The 13,886-nt window shown below is 35.7% G+C and overlaps 1 protein-coding gene across 2 annotated transcripts in view; it reads right to left on the bottom strand.

Annotated features, from left to right (window-relative positions):
* The window catches only part of LOC145288011 (B-cell lymphoma 3 protein-like), a 66,688-nt gene that overhangs the window by 35,849 nt on the left and 16,953 nt on the right, over positions 1–13,886 (bottom strand). The gene's annotated exons all lie outside the window — the stretch shown is intronic.

Raw genomic sequence — 13,886 nt, 5'->3', positions numbered from 1 at the left:
CCAACGATGAGTGTTAGACTGATTGATTCCGACCAAGAAAACAGCAATTCTTCGCCCTTTGCGAGAAACATCATTCATGGTGTTTGAGGACAATATAAGGAAAGCGAGAATTACGAGGTTGCTGAAAGTAAACCGAAGGTCAACTTTCTACTTTATTTTCTTTCTTATTGTATCCAGGAAAATAGGTATGCAATCAAATCAATAAGCCTCGTGATAAGTTTGTTCTCAATCTAAAGAAAAATACGATTTCACATGAACGTATATATTCTACAATTTTTAACCAAATGAAAATGATTCACGCTCGTTCGAAACGATAAACTTAAAGTGCCTTAGTGAAATATCAATTTCTTATAAAATAGCAACGCGACAAAAGGAAAACAAAAATAGAGAGAATGACAGAGAAAGAGAGAGGGAGAGGGAGAAACAGAGTGAGGGTGAAATAAGCGTCAGACTTTGGGTTGTTACCTCTAATTCTTATTGGAAATTGAAATTTAAAAAAAGTTTAATTGGTGTATAATTATTATGCCTGGGACTCCCCCCGTGTATAGATTATTAGGGCCACATTCGGGCTGATGCATCTGCTACTAATCTTTCACTCTTAGACAGGGTTCAAAAGAGAGTTGCCCACCTAAAAGGTCCCGCACTGTCAGGTAGGATCTAACCTTTATCCCATCGACGAAATGTTGCATCTCTGCCTGTTTTACAAGTATTTTAATGATAGATGCTCAGACGAACTACAATCCCTTGTAGCCTATCGACGTAAATACCCTCGACAAATCTGACAAGCAGCAAAATCCCACCCTATATAGTAGGGATCCTTGGATGCCAGGAAGCCTTCTACTCTAATAGTTTCTTCCCTCGGACTGCTAGACTTTGGAATTCCCTTCCGGATCCCTGCTTCCCTGACTGTACTGACATGCAGAAGTTCAAGTATAATGTAAACAGACATCTTGCTGATCAAATCCCTACATAGTATCCCTGCAAATTATGTCTCAGATAGTAGCCCCCTACATCAAAGTCGTAATGTGCCTTGTTTGGGGCGAAAATGCAATAAAATAAATAAATAAAATAAAATACCTAAAGAAACTCTAATTTAGGGAATATTTGTTAATAGATGTCTAATATCTATTATTAGCAGTTCCGCCTGGCTTTGCTCGGGCTCTATATACTGTTCATAACTTTATATGCCTATGTATATATTAAAAAGTGTGAATATGTACGATAATGCCTTTCTATATAATAGGCTTCCTTAACTACCATAGACAAAAGTTGGTAGAGACCGCAGACGTCAATTTTTAAAAAATTTGATCCCAATTTTGACACCTTAACATTTATAGTTTTGGGCTCAAATTAAATTAAATGTTTGACCCATGTCCAAGTAACCTACATCTAAAATTTCAAGTGTTTAGACCCCAAATTGGCGGAGGAATTTGATAGAGTCTGCAAAGGTCAAATCGTTGAACTTTGACTCCCTTAACAGCCAAATTTCTGTCCGAAAACCGATTAAAAAGATTTTCCCAAATCTCAATACTCCTTGTGTCAAATCTCGAGTCTGTAGACCGAAAATTGACAGAGTTATTAGGTAGAGAAATGTACACAGACAGACAGACAGACAGACCTTTTCACTTTTATAGATATATAAATTATAATTTCACATGTATCTGAATGTTAAGGAAAAGATTCTATTCCTTTTTTACTTTTTTTTTTACATAAAACTAAATTGAATTAAATATATCATACATTGCAACCCCTTGGGCATAGCAGCCGTGTTCCAATGCAATAAAAAAAATATCTGACAATTACATGTCGAGAGAAATAAGAAATTTAGATTTCATCTCTCAATATACTAGAGATTTGCGATACACTTGTAGGGGACTAAAAATTATAGGACACCGGGAAGGAGTAATCTGCCCCTGCTCTAAGGCTGGTTGTTTTTATTCCCCCTTTGGTCACGGGAAGACGTGTTGCCTTTTCCCTCTCAAGAAGAGGAGAACCTTCGTTCCACCACGAGGTAAGCTCTGAGAACTTTTTCCACCAGTCGGTGAGTCTTATCGAACTGTCGCTATTTAGTCCAGTCAATCTAGCTCATTTTTTGGTTCAAGCTCAAACAAATTGCTAACAAAGGTTTTTAAATTGCACTATGGGCAAGAATATCTCCTCTTTCAGATAAAAAAAAGTTTACCAAAATTAACCTTGCGGAAAGGGGTCAACGACCGCCATCTTTAAAGGGTCCCCCCGATTCTAGTTTCCCTCTTTCAACTCAATTATTGTAAGGATATCTTCAAAAATAACAAATATATCAATGTGAAATTTTATAAATCAACAGTTTTCATGAAGTTGAATATAATTATAAACTCATTGGTTTGGTTTTATTTGATTTTGGTTTACGGCATATCAACCCTTTTAGATTATTTGATACTAGTCCAGTCAATCTAGCTGGGTTTTTTTTTGTCTCAACCTCATATAAATTGCTAACAGAGGTTTTTAAATTGCATTGTGGGCAGGAATAACTCCTCTTTCAGATAAAAAAAAAGTTTATTAAAATTAACCTCGGAGAAAGGGGTCATCGGACGGCATCTTTAAAGGGTCCCTCCGATTCTAGTCTCAATTACTGTAAGTATTCTTTTTTTTATTAGCCGCACCTGCTTGCGGTCCCTGGCCGAAAACAAGCAATAAATTATTTTAATATTCTGGTGGTCATAAACCTGGCGCCTGTAGGCTGTGGTACTGGTCAAGTCTGAGCAAACTCTCTCTCCCATAAAAAAAGTTTATTAAAATTAACCTTGGATAAAGGGGTCAACGGCCACCATATTTAAAGGGTCCCTCCGATTCTAGTCTTCCTCTCTTAACTTAATTACTGTATAGTCCAGTCTTTGGTGTTGTGGCTTAACCTCAAACAAATTGCTAACAAAGGTTTTTAACTTGCATTGTGGGCAGGAATATCTCCTCTTTCATATAAAAAAGTTTACCAAAATTAGCTTGGGGAAAGGGGTCAACGGCCGCCACTCTTAAATCATTTGGGCCCTGTCGTAAAATGCGATAACTAGCGAAAAGGATGATACGCAAAATTAACAATTACCATAACAGGACAAAATATCGACTGTGTCATCTTTTTTGCTAAATCGCCAAGGCCGACTTTGCATATAGGATGTGTCCTGCTGCAGCGAATATTGGCAGCATTTTCCTAACAGCGTCAAGGTGCAATTCCCAGTTCCCGGTTCGCTTTGCTTTGATAAATAGTTGCAGGCTCTTCACCATATCAAGGTATTGGATCCACAATTTTGCTGTTCGCTGCTCAACCATCGCATCCTTCACATGGTTGATTTTCTGGGTAATCCTGGTTACAGACTCTGAAGACAGAACATTATCCAATCTCTCAGTCCCACCAAGGAGACCTATCAATAGCCCCTGAGCTTCTTTAAGGTCTTCATTTTGATGAAATGACTCTTCTGCATCAGTGTTGGGTTGATCATGCTCAGTGACATGTGAAACTGGCAAATCATAGGCTTTTGCTAATAAAATAGCATTCAGAGCAGCAGCAACTAAAAAGTGAGCACGAATGGCTCTTGCAATTGCTTTGCCACTTAGCATGTGGTTGACTGTGTTTTCAGCATACACAAGTTCAAAAAGTTCTTGCAAACCAGAACCTTTCTTCAAATGACCAATTGACCCCAGAAAGCTCATCTGTGTATGGAGCCCACCAAGTTGCAAGACAAATGATTTCAGGGGACTGGAACTAGGCTGTGACTCGACTATCATCATTGCTTTCTACCAAAGTGGCTAATCAAATGTTAGAATTGGTGTTATGTTGTTATTTCTGGCTAAATCACTAATGCAACATAAAGTTGAGTACACACAGGTTGGGTTACCAGGGTCCATGTCAATCATTGGTAAAAAAACTGTTGCTGATTTTCCAGGATATGTTCCTTTGTACACTGACTGCATAAGGCCTGACCATGCGGGTCTGGACGGATGTAAAATTAGTGAAACCTCCCAAAGGATGTCAACATTGGCAGTGGAATCGACAACTTTCTTGGCCAGGAGCTTTTAAAATGTAACTGGGGGTTTGTTGGTGTGCCGTGAATCTAGGAACTTTATTTTGATCCTTCCAACCTTTATTATCTCTTCTGAAAATACCTGAATCCTTGGAATTGGTTTTGCTTTAACTTTCCCGGGGGTAACAGATGCTATGATGCCCATACCATGGAATGTGTTGAATCCATCAATACTCCTTACATTATGGTCCACATTATCAGCTACGAACTGCACAAATTCAGTTTCAGCACCACAGCCTACAGGCGCCAGGTTTATGACCACCAGAATATTAAAATATTTTATTGCTTGTTTTCGGCCAGGGACGGCAAGCAGGTGCGGCTAATAAAAAAGAATACTTACAGTAATTGAGACTAGAATCGGAGGGACCCTTTAAAGATGCCGTCCGTTGACCCCTTTCTCCGAGGTTAATTTTAATAAACTTTTTTTATCTGAAAGAGAAGTTATTCCTGCCCACAATGCAATTTAAAAACCTCTGTTAGCAATTTATATGAGGTTGAGACAAAAAAAACCCAGCTAGATTGACTGGACTAGTATCAAATAATCTAAAAGGGTTGATATGCCGTAAACCAAAATCAAATAAAACCAGACCAATGAGTTTATAATTATATTCAACTTCATGGAAACTGTTGGTTTATCAAATTTCACATTGATATATTTGTTATTTTTGAAGATATCCTTAAAATAATTGAGTTGAGAGAGGGAAACTAGAATCGGGGGGACCCTTTAAAGATGGCGGTCGTTGACCCCTTTCCGCAAGGTCAATTTTGGTAAACTTTTTTTTATCTGAAAGAGGAGATATTCTTGCCTACAATGCAATTTAAAAACCTTTGTTAGCAATTTGTTTGAGGTTCAGCCACAACTTGACTGGACTAATTGTATTGTGTTTTATTGTTGTTTAAATGTTTGTCAGTGTATAATAAATGTGTAAACGTAATTGGGCAATTGTGTTTATTCATATATTTTTTGTTTAGTTAAAACTAACACACTATATGCTATATTCAAGGCAACAATAATAACACGGTAGTCAATGTATAGTCGTGCACTACAATAGTAAACCTTTTAGAAAATACTTTGAGTAACGAATTGATTTCCGTAGAACAAGAAACTGGTTCCACCCTACCAGAATTCTCTCAGACATTTCGCTTATATTTGAATAATATTCAGTGTTATTCACTGCGATATTTCAACAGCAAATATCGCGAAATGAACGCACATGATAAACTACTCCCGTTTCTTTCTTGGTTCGTTTGGCTTACCCTTTACCACTTTTTCCTTTTCACTTCTTTCACAGCATTTTTGACGACGGATTTTTTTTTAGATGCGATTCGAACGAATGTTAAAAAGCAAATGGAGTTAATTGCTACTTTTTCCTTTCTCTGCTTCTTTGAAATTCGTTATCTTCATCACTTCGAAAGCAAGTCGGTTTTCACAGGAACGTGTGAACTGGAAATATTTTCCAACCAATAAAAATCGTTTCAAATCTAAAAAGTAACAATCCGGTGTGAAATTAACCAAGCTTATAAAGCAGTGGCTTGGTGAAGAGAAAATCAAAGTTTTTTTTCTAGGGGACATCTTGCAACGCAGTGCGCCTACCTCGACTCTCAACACCAACAACGTCCATCCTAAAAGATAAGAATGCGCCACGCTGAAATTTCTTTACGTCTGCTGCTATATCTCCAGTGGACACAACCACCCAGAAGGTAAACTCACACACACACACACACACACACACACACACACACACACACACACACACATACCTACAACGGAACATTGAAACAAACTTTCTGACGCTTTTGTCTACTTCTACAAAAATTTTAAAACTTCTCAACGAACTTTGGTCTTTCAAAGTATATTTTACATATCTATAAAATTCTTAATATCAGTATATTTTATTCCTTAATTCATATTTTCTCGCTTTCATACCAAAATTCCCGTTGTTTAGTTAGCACTTGCTAACATTCATGTTTTTATAAATCTTTCTCATTCGCCAATTTAATTGAATGTATATTGATAGTTAGCACTGTTCGTGTCACTTTTCAAAGACGAATCATCGCCAATATACACTCATGAGCAAAAAAAAAAAAAAAAAAAAAAAAATGGGCCAAACAAATTTTATACATTTTATTGCACTAAATGCTATATTGAACAATGAACAATTGAACAAGGAAACTTAAACGAGACTAATAACACAGAACAAGACATTTACTTTAATACTTAGGATGGAATCGCATTCCCTTTTGATTTCCTTAAAAAATCAATTCTTTTAGATATGTTCTCAACCAAAGTGGAACACTGCAAAGGGGAGATGCTATTCCATTCACTTTGCACAGCTTCCCACAGTTTGTCCTTATTCGAAAAAGTTCTTGCAGCCAATGCACGAGATATTATGGACCAAATATTCTCGATTAAGTTTAAATCGGGGCTTTGACCTGGCCAAAATATCACATTAATTGAATTATAAGAAAACCATTTTCTTGTGATTTGTGTCTAGCAGTGTGTGCAGGGGCATTATCATGTTGAAAAATAATGTTCTGGGATATTCCCAACTTCTGGATACTTGGTAACAGTCCTGTTTCTAATATTCGAATGTATTCTTTTGCATTGAGTGACTTCTCACATCTAATAAGTTCTTCAACTCCTTATGCTGTAAAAGTTCCTAATACCCTTATCCCTTTATTCCCGTATTTAACTGTCGTTTTTATGCAACTTGACGAAAATCTTTCTCCAGTTCTTCGATTGCACCGTTCGGGAGCATCGGGAGCATCACTAACAAGACAAAAGCTTGATTCATCTAACCAGAAAACATTCCTGCACCAGTCTGTATCTTTCTTGCCATAACATGAGAAAAATCTCTTTCTATCAATGATGTTCTTCTTAGAAAAAATGTCTTTTAGAAGAAAATCCCATTTCTTTCTTTTGTCTAGATATTGTATATCTAGAAAGAGAATTTCCAGCCTCTGTTTTGAATTCTTTGCTCTGGTCAACATAAGTTTTCTTTCAATCCTTCAAAACAGTTAATTTAAGCCTGTGGTCGTCCTTCAAAGTAGATAATCTAGGGCGACCAGATCCATATTTCCTTTTTACCAAGCGTTCAACTTCGAACCTTCGACCAATTCGCTTCACTACAAAAAGAGATGTTTTCACATTTTCTTTTCTTAAAATATCAAAGATCTGCTTCTAAATCATTTTCGACTGCCTTAACTCTGCAATTCGGTTTTTTATATCCTCGCCAAGATGCGGTCTTACCATTTTTAGGATTCATTTTTCTACTTATTATTATATGCTATAATAATGATGATCTGCAAAATAGAAATTTTCAGTTAAAATTAACAAAAATTCATAGAAAAATATTGAAAAATCGATTTCTTCCTTCTTTCACACTTGGCCCATTTTTTTTTTTATTTTTTATTTTTTGCTCATGAGTGTACACTGCATGTAGCCAGGAGCAACACTACACATATCTAGCTTGAGAGAAAAAAAAAAACGTTTTTACGCACTTCCGCAACTTGTCACAAGTGTGTTTCTTTAAAACTCATCCAGGAACGATTTACCTGGCTCTTTATCGCAAAGGATATTAAACTTTGGACTGTGATATGCCTTGCATGTCAGAAAAAAAAAATACACCATACACAAGCAGGTATTTTCAGACTCTCTGATGCTCCTTTTTAAAAATATCAACGTGGATATAATAAGATCCGTACATATCTTACAGTTGTGTTTTTTTATTCTTTTAGATGCTGAATTGATTATTCGTATTTTCTAGATTATTCATATTACTGTTTGCATCTTGAATGTTATTTACACGATGTTTCAGTCGATGTAACCACCGGCTATCTTCAGGCTTGTCATGTCAAACTCAAGAATCTTTCTGTCGAACTTGGGAATCTACACGGAATTTTGAACAAAACCTTTTATATAATCTACGGAGGTAGCATACTCTCACTTTGTGATCCATTATTGGGTAGAAGTCGGAAGTAATTCGCAATTGCATTTTTGGGCCACCCGCACTGAGAATTGAACCTTCAATTTCAGTACGTATAATATGTATTAATAAATAGTGATATTTACATCTAGAAACAAAAATAGGTTTCAGGCATGCTAAGGACTCCTGGTGAAGTGGACAGAATATTTGGTAAAATTCAGTGGTAAAAGTTACATTCCTGGAGATTAAAGGTTCAATCCTCAGTGCGGGTTGCGGGTGACCTCAAAATACAATTGTTAATTGCTTAGGATTTCCATCTAGTCATGATTGATGGAACAACAGTATGCTACCCCTCATGGATTAAATAAAGGGTTCCATGTGAAAATCCATGCAGATTCCCGAGTTCGATATAAAGATTCCCGAGTTCAACAAGATACACATGAAGAAGGTCGAAGGTTACATTGACCGAAACGTTGTTAAAATAACGCTCAAGATAACTGTAGACCAAATAATACAAACCCTACGTACCTGTCAAGCCACGATTTCATATTAACTATCGTTAACAGATTTTTACGATGGGCCATTTTAAAGATATTTTAGCAGAAACAGTTGCCAAGGTTCTCTTATGTGGATGGATAATACTAGTGTACCTGACATCGTTATGATATGGATATAGATTTCTCTATATTAGTAGCATGTAAAAAAAAAAAAACCCGCCGCACGAAAGGAAAAACAAAATCTTTTTTTTTTTAATAACAAACAACGAAAGGAGTTATTTAATAAAGTTACCTACACCGTTCGGTATAGGTGGAAGAAAATTGGACAGTGTCCAAGATAGTCGATGCTTGAATGTCCAGTGGACAAGGATATAAGAAAGAGATTTCTTTCCTCGTTGCGTCCAGGGTTCTCTCTGCTAACCGACTGTCATTCCCAAAGGGTCTAAAATAGATATTCAGGGGACAGACGAGATCAATACGCCCTGTAATATTTGTTCCAGTTCATGTTGGCTGTGAATGTTAGGCCGAGGAGTTTAGGCAAGCCCGTTCTACTGTGGATATTTTAACTGCCATCTCTGAACGCATATACCATGCAGTGGATAGGACAGGGAAAGCTAGAGCTGTAGCCCTCGATATATACAAAGTATATAAGACAAGGTTTGGCATGAAGGGTTATTTTATGTCTGAATTGGTTGTTTTTTTCTCATATTCCTTCCCCTCCCTTCGAATTGTTTTTCTCACGCGTTTTTCGGAAACAGTTTTTTCTTTTATCGACAATATTTGAAATAATGGTTATAAATCAAAACAGTTATTGCTGATTGCCAGTGTGTAGCCAAATCGCCTAGCAGAAACATTTTCCCCCGTGAAAGAAAATTAGTCAGCGCACCTAAAGAATCTTGCACCCTTCTCTATTTTTTTTTTAATTTTCATCTTTTTTCAGCAGATTATTATCGAATGATGTACGGCATAATCGCGTTGACACACCGGTTCTTGTCAGATCACAGAAGTTAAGCAACATTGAGCCTGGTTGGTATCAGATGGGTGACCATTTGGGAATTCTAGGCGCTATATGTGCTCTCCGCTTATCTTGGCATTTGTTTCTAGTCATCTTGTACACTTCACTTGCCACTGGTATTTAACAATGTCGTCTCAGGAGAGGTGTGGTTGGAGATTGCGCACCTCCTGCCAATAAGACTTTTACTTCGGGTAACCATAGTCTGTCAAAGACTGAGGGAGCCCTATTATCGAATGGACACTAGTCTATCAGCTTATCAAATGAAATGAAAAAATCAATGCTTAAATATTTGTAGGGGTGCTCAGTTTCTAATGCAACGTTCTAGTAATTCGATCACTCATTTTAGAACCACTCGATTTTTGTAGGCCAAATTTCGCGAATTTAGCCTTTTTAAAGCAGTTTAGCCTTTTCTTTTAAGATTATTTTAAAAAGCGAAACTAACAAAAAAAGGTTGAACTACTTAAAACAGGCTAAATTCGCGAAATTTGGCCTAAAAGTGTCGAGTGGTTCTAAAATGGGTGATCGATTTACTAGAACGTTGGATTAGAAACTGAGCACCCCTTTACAAATATTTAAATATTGACTTTTTCTTTTTATTTGATAATCTGATAGACTAGTGTCCATTCGATAATAATCCGCTGAAAAATTTAAAAAGATGAAAATAAAAAAATAGAGAAATGTGTGTGTTTGGGGGGGGGGCGAACTTCTTCAGGTCCAAAAATTAGTCTTTTTTATTTATGACTGCCACATCAACAGACAGAAGATTCCAATTCAGATTGCATCTATTCACAAAGTTTACCTTTTTGGTATGAAGCATATCACGACGGCGTCTTGTCATTCTATCAATAACGGCACGGTGGAATGGTTAGATAAACAATTAAATACATCGCTAACAATGTGTCAGAACGCGCCGCTAACAGATATGAGTTTCAGCAAATTTTAGTCAGCAACAAATTCGTATTTATCAGGGACGATACTACAAAAAAACCCTTGTCAACTAAATACTACGACCTGTTTGAAGTAGCAGAAAAGTACTTTTAAGTACTTGAGGCAGGAATGGCAGAGACGGTGGGGGTGGATCAACCAATACCAACTTTTGGGGAAAAGATTGTACAGCAGTCAGAAACATTACGCGATATAATTCCACCAACACAGCCGATGCCAATTACTCGCTCTAAAACAGGCAGACGCGTTACTTTTGCCAAGAATTTGTGCAATTCCATCTTTCCTTTATCTTTGGACCATATATCTCTGTTTATATAAAATGATGTATATACTTGTATGTTTATATGTATATACTTGTATGTTTATATGTATATACTTGTATGTTTGTATGTATATACTTGTATGTTTATATCTATATGGTTGTATGTTTGTATGTACAGGATTCACTCCTAAAACAGCCATTGTGCATTTTGTAACACGGTTGCTAGGCCTAAAAGGTCGTAATGTAAGACTATATTTAATTGAATTTAATTTTATGCAAAAGTGGTAAAAAGATATGGAATCTTTGGTACTTGTACAGTTTAATCAAGGCATTAAAAAAATGAAAATATCGAAAAAAAGGTTATATTGTACGTATTCGTTTTGAACTGAAGATCTCCGAAAAAAAATTTCATTTAATTTGATTGAATAGTTTTTGTTTTTTTTACAGCGGAAAAACACGTTGAAGTCAGCCATTATGGAATTTGTTAAACACGCCACGGGGAGATAACTCAATGTAAAGCGCTGAAACTCCCTCCCCATCTTTAATACTAGCTTTTCTTCCTAAAAATTGAACCTTTTGCTCGATATCGTAACAAATTGCTTTGTTTTTTTGTTTTTTTTTTTCGCTGTAAAAAAAAACTACTTGATGAAATTAAGTGAATTTTTTTCGGAGAACTTCGTTCCATAACGGATACATGCAACATAATCTTTTTTTCGATATTTTCATTTTTTTAATGTCTTGATTAAGCTGTACAAGTACCGAATCTTCTCATGAAAATTCTGATTTTTTGTGAAATTTTAACAATCGATATGATCGTTTAGGGACACGATATGTGCATAACTTGTTATTTAAAAATTTAAATATTTCCGATTTGTTTCTTGTTAAATAAACCACCCTGAATCGTAAACTAGGATCCTCTACTATTTAGTTTTCACTTATAATTTCAATCAATTCGTTTTCGTTTTTGTTCGTATAATTTTATATACACTAAAAGTTACATGTTGCTACCTTCATTCAAACTGGGTTTACTTCATAAAATTACGATAGAAAAGAGAAATAAATCATTTTCATTTTAGACATTTTAAGAAATAATAACTTCTGAGGAGAAAGTCTTGGGTGAGAAATGACATTGATAGAAACATATTTCATAGATTTTTATGTACATGTTTGCAAATATTGGCCAAATAAAATTTGTGAGTTAAGACTCCCCCCCCCCCAAAAAAAATGGTGATTCCAACGTGATCGTATTTTTAAGCATAATCATCTTTTGATTGAACAGTAAAAATAAATACATTTACAAACATTCGGTTAATTTTAATTTTCTTTTTACTTGGGAGTCACCATTTATCAAGGCCTGAAGGCCACTCGAGGGTTAATGAATCTAAGGTGGTATTGTAGTAACCGTTAATGGTGTCAATTGGGTAGAATTTGATTATTTATGGAGACGGCTCAACAAGAACTTGTTTACATTGGATTTGAAAGTTACCATGTTGTGTTCAACCGGCGAGTAGTTCTGGGAAATAAGCTTTATTTAGATTTAGGCACAGATAGAGAGTGGTGGAAATCATTTATAGTGATTTTAGCTAATCGAGTATTTTTTGTGAAAGTTTGGCCAGGTGGGGACCATAGTTAATATAAAAGAGATTATTCACGGCACTGAATTTAGTACAAATCCCAAATATGAATGCTATAAGTGTAGCGAGCGACAAAGTTCACTCTTCAGTGTCTAAAATGAAAATGATTAAACTCGTTTCTGCGCATATTGCTAGTTGCACGCACTTGTCTGAATAAGAAAAAATAAATAAAAGTATTCTAAGCCAATCGGATTCATTTCTCTGAACTAATCAAAATTGCAGCTTTGATCCACTATAAGTTCATAAAAGACAGATTTTTCTTTCAATAAAAAATAAGGAGCCAAAATTAAAGACAAAGCTAACATCTACTTTGCCTCAGCTTTCCTATTCTGTCGGACTTTGGGTAGCTAAAATTTACAATTCTCAACTCACGTATACACACGGTCATAAGCATGCGCACTCTGAAACTAACGCACACGCATACATATAACTCATTAATTCTTTCACATTGTCGTCTGCTGATCAAAAAACAAATGTATAAACTTATTCACTTTAATACTCCTAACATTTCTCACTGAACTTTCTAAAATGAAAACAAATGAACATTAGCTCTTATTAGTAACTTTTAATCAAATATAATTTTTGTAATTGAGTGGGGAAGTTTTCATTAGGATTTTTCACGGCCATTAAATTATCGACTCAGAGTTTTTCGATATCTCAGCTAATGAATCCCCCGTATTCTGCAAGGACTCTCAAAATATGAGCAAACATTCTATATTTTCCTATTTATGTAAACATCTAATATCTAAAAGGCTATATGTCTGTCTGTCTGTCTGTCTGTCTGTCTATCTGTCTCCATATTTTCACTCTATCTCCTCCGAAACTAATCGTCGCAGAGCGGCAGCGGCGCTAGGGGCCTCAAATGATTGGATTTTTTAAGGACTATTCTTTTATAGATCTTTACCCGGTTAAAATAGTTTATAATGGGTCAAAATACAAAAAAAAAAAAAAAAAATCGTTATACATTTAGTACATTCATCTTAGTTTATTTTTAATTTTTAATCAGTTCATGTGCGTGTCACGTTGGTACAGTGGTAACGTCATCAGATTTGGATACTTCGGTTTCGATTCTAGCTGATGGCACCTAAATATTGTTTTGTTTTTTTTACTTTAGAAATCACAACTCTATAATAATATATACGAAATCTGGACGAATTAAAATATCATATTTAAGCGTATTTTACGACCGGATAAAGACCCCCACCCCACCCCGCTAGTATAGTATATCTTTTTTTGTGGACGCATCTTTGGAACTCAGTATTTTATTTGTGCTTATCATCTAACACCTCGAACGTTCTCTCACGTCGAAGTATAAACCTAAAAACAATTTTCATTAAAAATGGTTCTCTAAAACTGGCCAACTCCAAAAATCTTCCCCTAAACTAAAACCCTAAAAAATGTCTCCACTCCAAATAAGTATTAATGATATAAAGAAATGAAAGCAAAGTACAAGTTACACATTTACTTCTTTTGACAAAACGTTACCAGAAAAAGGAAAACATTACATTATGCATAACATTAGTAATCAGAATTCTGACGAACAGTGGCTGTT

The sequence above is a fragment of the Euprymna scolopes genome, chromosome 11 (assembly GCF_053919585.1).
Source record: "Euprymna scolopes isolate OS-2025 chromosome 11, ASM5391958v1, whole genome shotgun sequence".
Lineage (NCBI taxonomy): Eukaryota > Metazoa > Mollusca > Cephalopoda > Sepiida > Sepiolidae > Euprymna > Euprymna scolopes.
The sequence above is the reverse complement of the archived record's forward strand: the minus strand, read 5'-3'. Positions and strand labels throughout refer to the sequence as shown.